The 7,500-nt window shown below is 50.2% G+C and overlaps 16 non-coding genes and 5 pseudogenes across 16 annotated transcripts; all 21 read right to left on the bottom strand.

Annotated features, from left to right (window-relative positions):
- Positions 1–110: 110 nt before the first annotated feature.
- On the bottom strand, positions 111–229 carry LOC128476191 (5S ribosomal RNA). The gene has a single exon (XR_008347211.1). It is a non-coding gene; the product is annotated as a 5S ribosomal RNA (ribosomal RNA).
- Positions 230–496: 267 nt separating this feature from the next.
- Positions 497–615, bottom strand: LOC128476192 (5S ribosomal RNA). The gene has a single exon (XR_008347212.1). It is a non-coding gene; the product is annotated as a 5S ribosomal RNA (ribosomal RNA).
- Positions 616–840: 225 nt separating this feature from the next.
- LOC128476193 (5S ribosomal RNA) lies at positions 841–959 on the bottom strand. The gene has a single exon (XR_008347213.1). It is a non-coding gene; the product is annotated as a 5S ribosomal RNA (ribosomal RNA).
- Positions 960–1,174: 215 nt separating this feature from the next.
- LOC128480310 (uncharacterized) lies at positions 1,175–1,283 on the bottom strand (annotated as a pseudogene).
- Positions 1,284–1,570: 287 nt separating this feature from the next.
- On the bottom strand, positions 1,571–1,689 carry LOC128476194 (5S ribosomal RNA). Its single transcript, XR_008347214.1, has one exon. It is a non-coding gene; the product is annotated as a 5S ribosomal RNA (ribosomal RNA).
- A 206-nt stretch (positions 1,690–1,895) lies between these two features.
- On the bottom strand, positions 1,896–2,014 carry LOC128477383 (5S ribosomal RNA). Its single transcript, XR_008348359.1, has one exon. It is a non-coding gene; the product is annotated as a 5S ribosomal RNA (ribosomal RNA).
- Positions 2,015–2,230: 216 nt separating this feature from the next.
- On the bottom strand, positions 2,231–2,349 carry LOC128479615 (uncharacterized; annotated as a pseudogene).
- A 210-nt stretch (positions 2,350–2,559) lies between these two features.
- LOC128478398 (5S ribosomal RNA) lies at positions 2,560–2,678 on the bottom strand. Its single transcript, XR_008349318.1, has one exon. It is a non-coding gene; the product is annotated as a 5S ribosomal RNA (ribosomal RNA).
- Positions 2,679–2,899: 221 nt separating this feature from the next.
- LOC128476195 (5S ribosomal RNA) lies at positions 2,900–3,018 on the bottom strand. Its single transcript, XR_008347215.1, has one exon. It is a non-coding gene; the product is annotated as a 5S ribosomal RNA (ribosomal RNA).
- A 242-nt stretch (positions 3,019–3,260) lies between these two features.
- Positions 3,261–3,379, bottom strand: LOC128478880 (5S ribosomal RNA). The gene has a single exon (XR_008349778.1). It is a non-coding gene; the product is annotated as a 5S ribosomal RNA (ribosomal RNA).
- Positions 3,380–3,612: 233 nt separating this feature from the next.
- LOC128478918 (5S ribosomal RNA) lies at positions 3,613–3,731 on the bottom strand. The gene has a single exon (XR_008349816.1). It is a non-coding gene; the product is annotated as a 5S ribosomal RNA (ribosomal RNA).
- Positions 3,732–3,959: 228 nt separating this feature from the next.
- On the bottom strand, positions 3,960–4,068 carry LOC128480131 (uncharacterized; annotated as a pseudogene).
- A 327-nt stretch (positions 4,069–4,395) lies between these two features.
- Positions 4,396–4,514, bottom strand: LOC128479142 (5S ribosomal RNA). The gene has a single exon (XR_008350030.1). It is a non-coding gene; the product is annotated as a 5S ribosomal RNA (ribosomal RNA).
- Positions 4,515–4,751: 237 nt separating this feature from the next.
- On the bottom strand, positions 4,752–4,870 carry LOC128479088 (5S ribosomal RNA). Its single transcript, XR_008349978.1, has one exon. It is a non-coding gene; the product is annotated as a 5S ribosomal RNA (ribosomal RNA).
- A 233-nt stretch (positions 4,871–5,103) lies between these two features.
- On the bottom strand, positions 5,104–5,222 carry LOC128477431 (5S ribosomal RNA). Its single transcript, XR_008348403.1, has one exon. It is a non-coding gene; the product is annotated as a 5S ribosomal RNA (ribosomal RNA).
- Positions 5,223–5,468: 246 nt separating this feature from the next.
- Positions 5,469–5,587, bottom strand: LOC128477134 (5S ribosomal RNA). The gene has a single exon (XR_008348118.1). It is a non-coding gene; the product is annotated as a 5S ribosomal RNA (ribosomal RNA).
- A 209-nt stretch (positions 5,588–5,796) lies between these two features.
- On the bottom strand, positions 5,797–5,915 carry LOC128478622 (5S ribosomal RNA). Its single transcript, XR_008349530.1, has one exon. It is a non-coding gene; the product is annotated as a 5S ribosomal RNA (ribosomal RNA).
- Positions 5,916–6,151: 236 nt separating this feature from the next.
- LOC128476197 (5S ribosomal RNA) lies at positions 6,152–6,270 on the bottom strand. The gene has a single exon (XR_008347217.1). It is a non-coding gene; the product is annotated as a 5S ribosomal RNA (ribosomal RNA).
- Positions 6,271–6,494: 224 nt separating this feature from the next.
- Positions 6,495–6,613, bottom strand: LOC128478968 (5S ribosomal RNA). The gene has a single exon (XR_008349864.1). It is a non-coding gene; the product is annotated as a 5S ribosomal RNA (ribosomal RNA).
- A 219-nt stretch (positions 6,614–6,832) lies between these two features.
- On the bottom strand, positions 6,833–6,941 carry LOC128480614 (uncharacterized; annotated as a pseudogene).
- Positions 6,942–7,246: 305 nt separating this feature from the next.
- Positions 7,247–7,355, bottom strand: LOC128480158 (uncharacterized; annotated as a pseudogene).
- Between the last annotated feature and the right edge of the window lie 145 nt (positions 7,356–7,500).

Consider the following 7,500-nt stretch of genomic DNA (forward strand, 5'->3'; position numbering starts at 1 on the left):
CCCTGGGACAGGACAGAGAAGGTGAGAAGGTTCAAATAAGGGTTTAAAGCTTTGATGATGAGCAAGAAACACATGGCAAAAAGCTCTCCCCGGACTGTGAGAAAAGAAAAAGCCTACAACACCTGGTATTCCCAGGCGGTCTCCCATCCAGGTACTAACCAGGCCCAACCCTGCTTAGCTTCCGAGATCAGACGAGATCGGGCGCTTTCAGGGTGGTATGGCCGCAGGTGTGAAAGTTTTTTATTTTACTTCTCTTATTCTGCTGCTGCTGCTGCTGCTGCTGCTGCTGCTGCTGCTGCTGCTGCTGCTGCTGCTGCTGCTGCTGCTGCTTCTGCTGCTGCTGCTGCTGCTGCTGCTGCTTGTCGTCAGACAGAAAGAATTATAAGCCCTGGGACAGGACAGAGAAGGTGAGAAGGTTCAAATAAGGGTTTAAAGCTTTGATGATGAGCAAGAAACACATGGCAAAAAGCTCTCCCCGGACTGTGAGAAAAGAAAAAGCCTACAACACCTGGTATTCCCAGGCGGTCTCCCATCCAGGTACTAACCAGGCCCAACCCTGCTTAGCTTCCGAGATCAGACGAGATCGGGCGCTTTCAGGGTGGTATGGCCGCAGGTGTGAAAGTTTTTTATTTTACTTCTCTTATTCTGCTGCTGCTGCTGCTGCTGCTGCTGCTGCTGCTGCTGCTGCTGCTGCTGCTGCTGCTTGTCGTCAGACAGAAAGAATTATAAGCCCTGGGACAGGACAGAGAAGGTGAGAAGGTTCAAATAAGGGTTTAAAGCTTTGATGATGAGCAAGAAACACATGGCAAAAAGCTCTCCCCGGACTGTGAGAAAAGAAAAAGCCTACAACACCTGGTATTCCCAGGCGGTCTCCCATCCAGGTACTAACCAGGCCCAACCCTGCTTAGCTTCCGAGATCAGACGAGATCGGGCGCTTTCAGGGTGGTATGGCCGCAGGTGTGAAAATTTTTTATTTTACTTCTCTTATTCTGCTGCTGCTGCTGCTGCTGCTGCTGCTGCTGCTGCTGCTGCTGCTTGTCGTCAGACAGAAAGAATTATAAGCCCTGGGACAGGACAGAGAAGGTGAGAAGGTTCAAACAAGGGTTTAAAGCTTTGATGATGAGCAAGAAACACATGGCAAAAAGCTCTCCCCGGACTGTGAGAAAAAATTAAAAGCCTACAACACCTGGTATTCCCAGGCGGTCTCCCATCCAGGTACTAACCAGGCCCAACCCTGCTTAGCTTCCGAGATCAGGCGCTTTCAGGGTGGTACGGCCGCAGGTGTGAAAGTTTTTTATTTTACTTCTCTTATTCTGTTGCTGCTGCTGCTGCTGCTGCTGCTGCTGCTGCTGCTGCTGCTGCTGCTGCTGCTGCTGCTGCTGCTGCTGCTGCTGCTGCTGCTGCTGCTGCTGCTGCTGCTGCTGCTGCTGCTTGTCGTCAGACAAAAGGAATTATAAGCCCTGGGACAGGACAGAGAAGGTGAGAAGGTTCAAATAAGGGTTTAAAGCTTTGATGATGAGCAAGAAACACATGGCAAAAAGCTCTCCCCGGACTGTGAGAAAAAATTAAAAGCCTACAACACCTGGTATTCCCAGGCGGTCTCCCATCCAGGTACTAACCAGGCCCAACCCTGCTTAGCTTCCGAGATCAGACGAGATCGGGCGCTTTCAGGGTGGTATGGCCGCAGGTGTGAAAGTTTTTTATTTTACTTCTCTTATTCTGTTGCTGCTGCTGCTGCTGCTGCTGCTGCTGCTGCTTGTCGTCAGACAAAAAGAATTATAAGCCCTGGGACAGGACAGAGAAGGTGAGAAGGTTCAAATAAGGGTTTAAAGCTTTGATGATGAGCAAGAAACACATGGCAAAAAGCTCTCCCCGGACTGTGAGAAAAAATTAAAAGCCTACAACACCTGGTATTCCCAGGCGGTCTCCCATCCAGGTACTAACCAGGCCCAACCCTGCTTAGCTTCCGAGATCAGACGAGATCGGGCGCTTTCAGGGTGGTATGGCCGCAGTTGTGAAAGTTTTTTATTTTACTTCTCTTATTCTGCTGCTGCTGCTGCTGCTGCTGCGGCTGCTGCTGCTGCTGCTGCTGCTTGTCGTCAGACAGAAAGAATTATAAGCCCTGGGACTGCACAGAGAAGGTGAGAAGGTTCAAATAAGGGTTTAAAGCTTTGATGATGAGCAAGAAACACATGGCAAAAAGCTCTCCCCGGACTGTGAGAAAAGAAAAAGACTACAACACCTGGTATTCTCAGGCGGTCTCCCATCCAGGTACTAACCAGGCCCAACCCTGCTTAGCTTCCGAGATCAGACAAGATCGGGCGCTTTCGTGGTGGTATGGCCGCAGGTGTGAAAGTTTTTTATTTTACTTCTCTTATTCTGTTGCTGTTGCTGCTGCTGCTGCTGCTGCTGCTGCTGCTGCTTGTCGTCAGACAGAAAGAATTATAAGCCCTGGGACAGGACAGAGAAGGTGAGAAGGTTCAAATAAGGGTTTAAAGCTTTGATGATGAGCAAGAAACACATGGCAAAAAGCTCTCCCCGGACTGTGAGAAAAGAAAAAGCCTACAACACCTGGTATTCCCAGGCGGTCTCCCATCCAGGTACTAACCAGGCCCAACCCTGCTTAGCTTTCGAGATCAGACGAGATCGGGGGCTTTCAGGGAGGTATGGCTGCAGGTGTGAAAGCACTTTATTTTACTTTTCTTATTCTGTTGCTGCTGCTGCTGCTGCTGCTGCTGCTGCTGCTGCTGCTGCTGCTGCTTGTCGTCAGACAGAAAGAATTATAAGCCCTGGGACAGGACAGAGAAGGTGAGAAGGTTCAAATAAGGGTTTAAAGCTTTGATGATGAGCAAGAAACACATGGCAAAAAGCTCTCCCCGGACTGTGAGAAAAAATTAAAAGCCTACAACACCTGGTATTCCCAGGCGGTCTCCCATCCAGGTACTAACCAGGCCCAACCCTGCTTAGCTTCCGAGATCAGACGAGATCGGGCGCTTTCAGGGTGGTATGGCCGCAGGTGTGAAAGTTTTTTATTTTACTTCTCTTATTCTGTTGCTGCTGCTGCTGCTGCTGCTGCTGCTGCTGCTGCTGCTGCTGCTGCTGCTGCTGCTGCTGCTGCTGCTTGTCGTCAGACAAAAAGAATTATAAGCCCTGGGACAGGACAGAGAAGGTGAGAAGGTTCAAATAAGGGTTTAAAGCTTTGATGATGAGCAAGAAACACATGGCAAAAACCTCTCCCCGGACTGTGAGAAAAAATTAAAAGCCTACAACACCTGGTATTCCCAGGCAGTCTCCCATCCAGGTACTAACCAGGCCCAACCCTGCTTAGCTTCCGAGATCAGACGAGATCTGGCGCTTTCAGGGTGGTATGGCCGCAGGTGTGAAAGTTTTTTATTTTACTTCTCTTATTCTGCTGCTGCTGCTGCTGCTGCTGCTGCTGCTGCTGCTGCTGCTGCTGCTGCTGCTGCTGCTGCTTGTCGTCAGACAGAAAGAATTATAAGCCCTGGGACAGGACAGAGAAGGTGAGAAGGTTCAAATAAGGGTTTAAAGCTTTGATGATGAGCAAGAAACACATGGCAAAAAGCTCTCCCCGGACTGTGAGAAAAAATTAAAAGCCTACAACACCTGGTATTCCCAGGCGGTCTCCCATCCAGGTACTAACCAGGCCCAACCCTGCTTAGCTTCCGAGATCAGACGAGATTAGGCGCTTTCAGGGTGGTATGGCCGCAGGTGTGAAAGTTTTTTATTTTACTTCTCTTATTCTGTTGCTGCTGCTGCTGCTGCTGCTGCTGCTGCTGCTGCTGCTGCTGCTGCTGCTGCTGCTTGTCGTCAGACAAAAAGAATTATAAGCCCTGGGACAGGACAGAGAAGGTGAGAAGGTTCAAATAAGGGTTTAAAGCTTTGATGATGAGCAAGAAACACATGGCAAAAAGCTCTCCCCGGACTGTGAGAAAAGAAAAAGACTACAACACCTGGTATTCCCAGGCGGTCTCCCATCCAGGTACTAACCAGGCCCAACCCTGCTTAGCTTCCGAGATCAGGCGCTTTCAGGGTGGTATGGCCGCAGTTGTGAAAGTTTTTTATTTTACTTCTCTTATTCTGCTGCTGCTGCTGCTGCTGCTGCTGCTGCTGCTGCTGCTGCTGCTGCTGCTGCTGCTGCTGCTGCTGCTGCTGCTGCTGCTGCTGCTGCTGCTGCTGCTGCTGCTGCTGCTGCTGCTGCTGCTGCTGCTGCTGCTGCTGCTGCTGCTGCTGCTGCTGCTTGTCGTCAGACAGAAAGAATTATAAGCCCTGGGACTGCACAGAGAAGGTGAGAAGGTTCAAATAAGGGTTTAAAGCTTTGATGATGAGCAAGAAACACATGGCAAAAAGCTCTCCCCGGACTGTGAGAAAAGAAAAAGACTACAACACCTGGTATTCCCAGGCGGTCTCCCATCCAGGTACTAACCAGGCCCAACCCTGCTTAGCTTCCGAGATCAGACGAGATCGGGCGCTTTCGTGGTGGTATGGCCGCAGGTGTGAGAGTTTTTTATTTTACTTCTCTTATTCTGTTGCTGTTGCTGCTGCTGCTGCTGCTGCTGCTGCTGCTGCTGCTGCTGCTGCTGCTGCTGCTGCTGCTTGTCGTCAGACAGAAAGAATTATAAGCCCTGGGACAGGACAGAGAAGGTGAGAAGGTTCAAATAAGGGTTTAAAGCTTTGATGATGAGCAAGAAACACATGGCAAAAAGCTCTCCCCGGACTGTGAGAAAAGAAAAAGCCTACAACACCTGGTATTCCCAGGCGGTCTCCCATCCAGGTACTAACCAGGCCCAACCCTGCTTAGCTTTAGAGATCAGATGAGATCGGGGGCTTTCAGGGAGGTATGGCTGCAGGTGTGAAAGCACTTTATTTTACTTTTCTTATTCTGTTGCTGCTGCTGCTGCTGCTGCTGCTGCTGCTGCTGCTGCTGCTGCTGCTGCTGCTGCTGCTTGTCGTCAGACAAAAAGAATTATAAGCCCTGGGACAGGACAGAGAAGGTGAGAAGGTTCAAATAAGGGTTTAAAGCTTTGATGATGAGCAAGAAACACATGGCAAAAAGCTCTCCCCGGACTGTGAGAAAAAATTAAAAGCCTACAACACCTGGTATTCCCAGGCAGTCTCCCATCCAGGTACTAACCAGGCCCAACCCTGCTTAGCTTCCGAGATCAGACGAGATCGGGCGCTTTCAGGGTGGTATGGCCGCAGGTGTGAAAGTTTTTTATTTTACTTCTCTTATTCTGCTGCTGCTGCTGCTGCTGCTGCTGCTGCTGCTGCTGCTGCTGCTGCTGCTGCTGCTGCTGCTGCTGCTGCTGCTGCTTGTCGTCAGACAGAAAGAATTATAAGCCCTGGGACAGGACAGAGAAGGTGAGAAGGTTCAAATAAGGGTTTAAAGCTTTGATGATGAGCAAGAAACACATGGCAAAAAGCTCTCCCCGGACTGTGAGAAAAGAAAAAGCCTACAACACCTGGTATTCCCAGGCGGTCTCCCATCCAGGTACTAACCAGGCCCAACCCTGCTTAGCTTCCGAGATCAGACGAGATCGGGCGCTTTCAGGGTGGTATTGCCGCAGGTGTGAAAGCTCTTTATTTTACTTTTCTTATTCTGTTGCTGCTGCTGCTGCTGCTGCTGCTGCTGCTGCTGCTTGTCGTCAGACAGAAAGAATTATAAGCCCTGGGACAGGACAGAGAAGGTGAGAAGGTTCAAATAAGGGTTTAAAGCTTTGATGATGAGCAAGAAACACATGGCAAAAAGCTCTCCCCGGACTGTGAGAAAAAATTAAAAGCCTACAACACCTGGTATTCCCAGGCGGTCTCCCATCCAGGTACTAACCAGGCCCAACCCTGCTTAGCTTCCAAGATCAGACGAGATCGGGCGCTTTCAGGGTGATATGGCCGCAGGTGTGAAAGTTTTTTATTTTACTTCTCTTATTCTGTTGCTGCTGCTGCTGCTGCTGCTGCTGCTGCTGCTGCTGCTGCTGCTGCTGCTGCTGCTGCTGCTTGTCGTCAGACAAAAAGAATTATAAGCCCTGGGACAGGACAGAGAAGGTGAGAAGGTTCAAATAAGGGTTTAAAGCTTTGATGATGAGCAAGAAACACATGGCAAAAAGCTCTCCCCGGACTGTGAGAAAAAATTAAAAGCCTACAACACCTGGTATTCCCAGGCGGTCTCCCATCCAGGTACTAACCAGGCCCAACCCTGCTTAGCTTCCGAGATCAGACGAGATCGGGCGCTTTCAGGGTGGTATGGCCGCAGGTGTGAAAGTTTTTTATTTTACTTCTCTTATTCTGTTGCTGCTGCTGCTGCTGCTGCTGCTGCTGCTGCTGCTGCTGCTGCTGCTGCTTGTCGTCAGACAAAAAGAATTATAAGCCCTGGGACAGGACAGAGAAGGTGAGAAGGTTCAAATAAGGGTTTAAAGCTTTGATGATGAGCAAGAAACACATGGCAAAAAGCTCTCCCCGGACTGTGAGAAAAAATTAAAAGCCTACAACACATGGTATTCCCAGGCGGTCTCCCATCCAGGTACTAATCATGCCCAACCCTGCTTAGCTTCCGAGATCAGACGAGATCGGGCGCTTTCAGGGTTGTATGGCCGCAGGTGTGAAAGTTTTTTATTTTACTTCTCTTATTCTGTTGCTGCTGCTGCTGCTGCTGCTGCTGCTGCTGCTGCTGCTGCTGCTGCTTGTCGTCAGACAAAAAGAATTATAAGCCCTGGGACAGGACTGAGAAGGTGAGAAGGTTCAAATAAGGGTTTAAAGCTTTGATGATGAGCAAGAAACACATGGCAAAAAGCTCTCCCCGGACTGTGAGAAAAGAAAAAGCCTACAACAGCTGGTATTCCCAGGCGGTCTCCCATCGAGGTACTAACCAGGCCCAACCCTGCTTAGCTTCCGAGATCAGGCGCTTTCAGGGTGGTATGGCCGCAGGTGTGAAAGCTCTTTATTTTACTTCTCTTATTCTGTTGCTGCTGCTGCTGCTGCTGCTGCTGCTGCTGCTGCTGCTGCTGCTGCTGCTGCTGCTGCTGCTGCTGCTGCTGCTGCTGCTGCTGCTGCTGCTGCTGCTGCTGCTGCTGCTGCTGCTGCTGCTGCTGCTGCTTGTCGTCAGACAGAAAGAATTATAAGCCCTGGGACAGGACAGAGAAGGTGAGAAGGTTCAAACAAGGGTTTAAAGCTTTGATGATGAGCAAGAAACACATGGCAAAAAGCTCTCCCCGGACTGTGAGAAAAAATTAAAAGCCTACAACACCTGGTATTCCCAGGCGGTCTCCCATCCAGGTACTAACCAGGCCCAACCCTGCTTAGCTTCCGAGATCGGACGCTTTCAGGGTGGTATGGCCGCAGGTGTGAAAGTTTTTTATTTTACTTCTCTTATTCTGTTGCTGCTGCTGCTGCTGCTGCTGCTGCTGCTGCTGCTGCTGCTGCTGCTGCTGCTGCTGCTGCTGCTGCTGCTGCTGCTGCTGCTGCTGCTGCTGCTGCTGCTGCTGCTGC

Source organism: Spea bombifrons, chromosome 2 (genome assembly GCF_027358695.1).
Source record: "Spea bombifrons isolate aSpeBom1 chromosome 2, aSpeBom1.2.pri, whole genome shotgun sequence".
NCBI lineage: Eukaryota > Metazoa > Chordata > Amphibia > Anura > Pelobatidae > Spea > Spea bombifrons.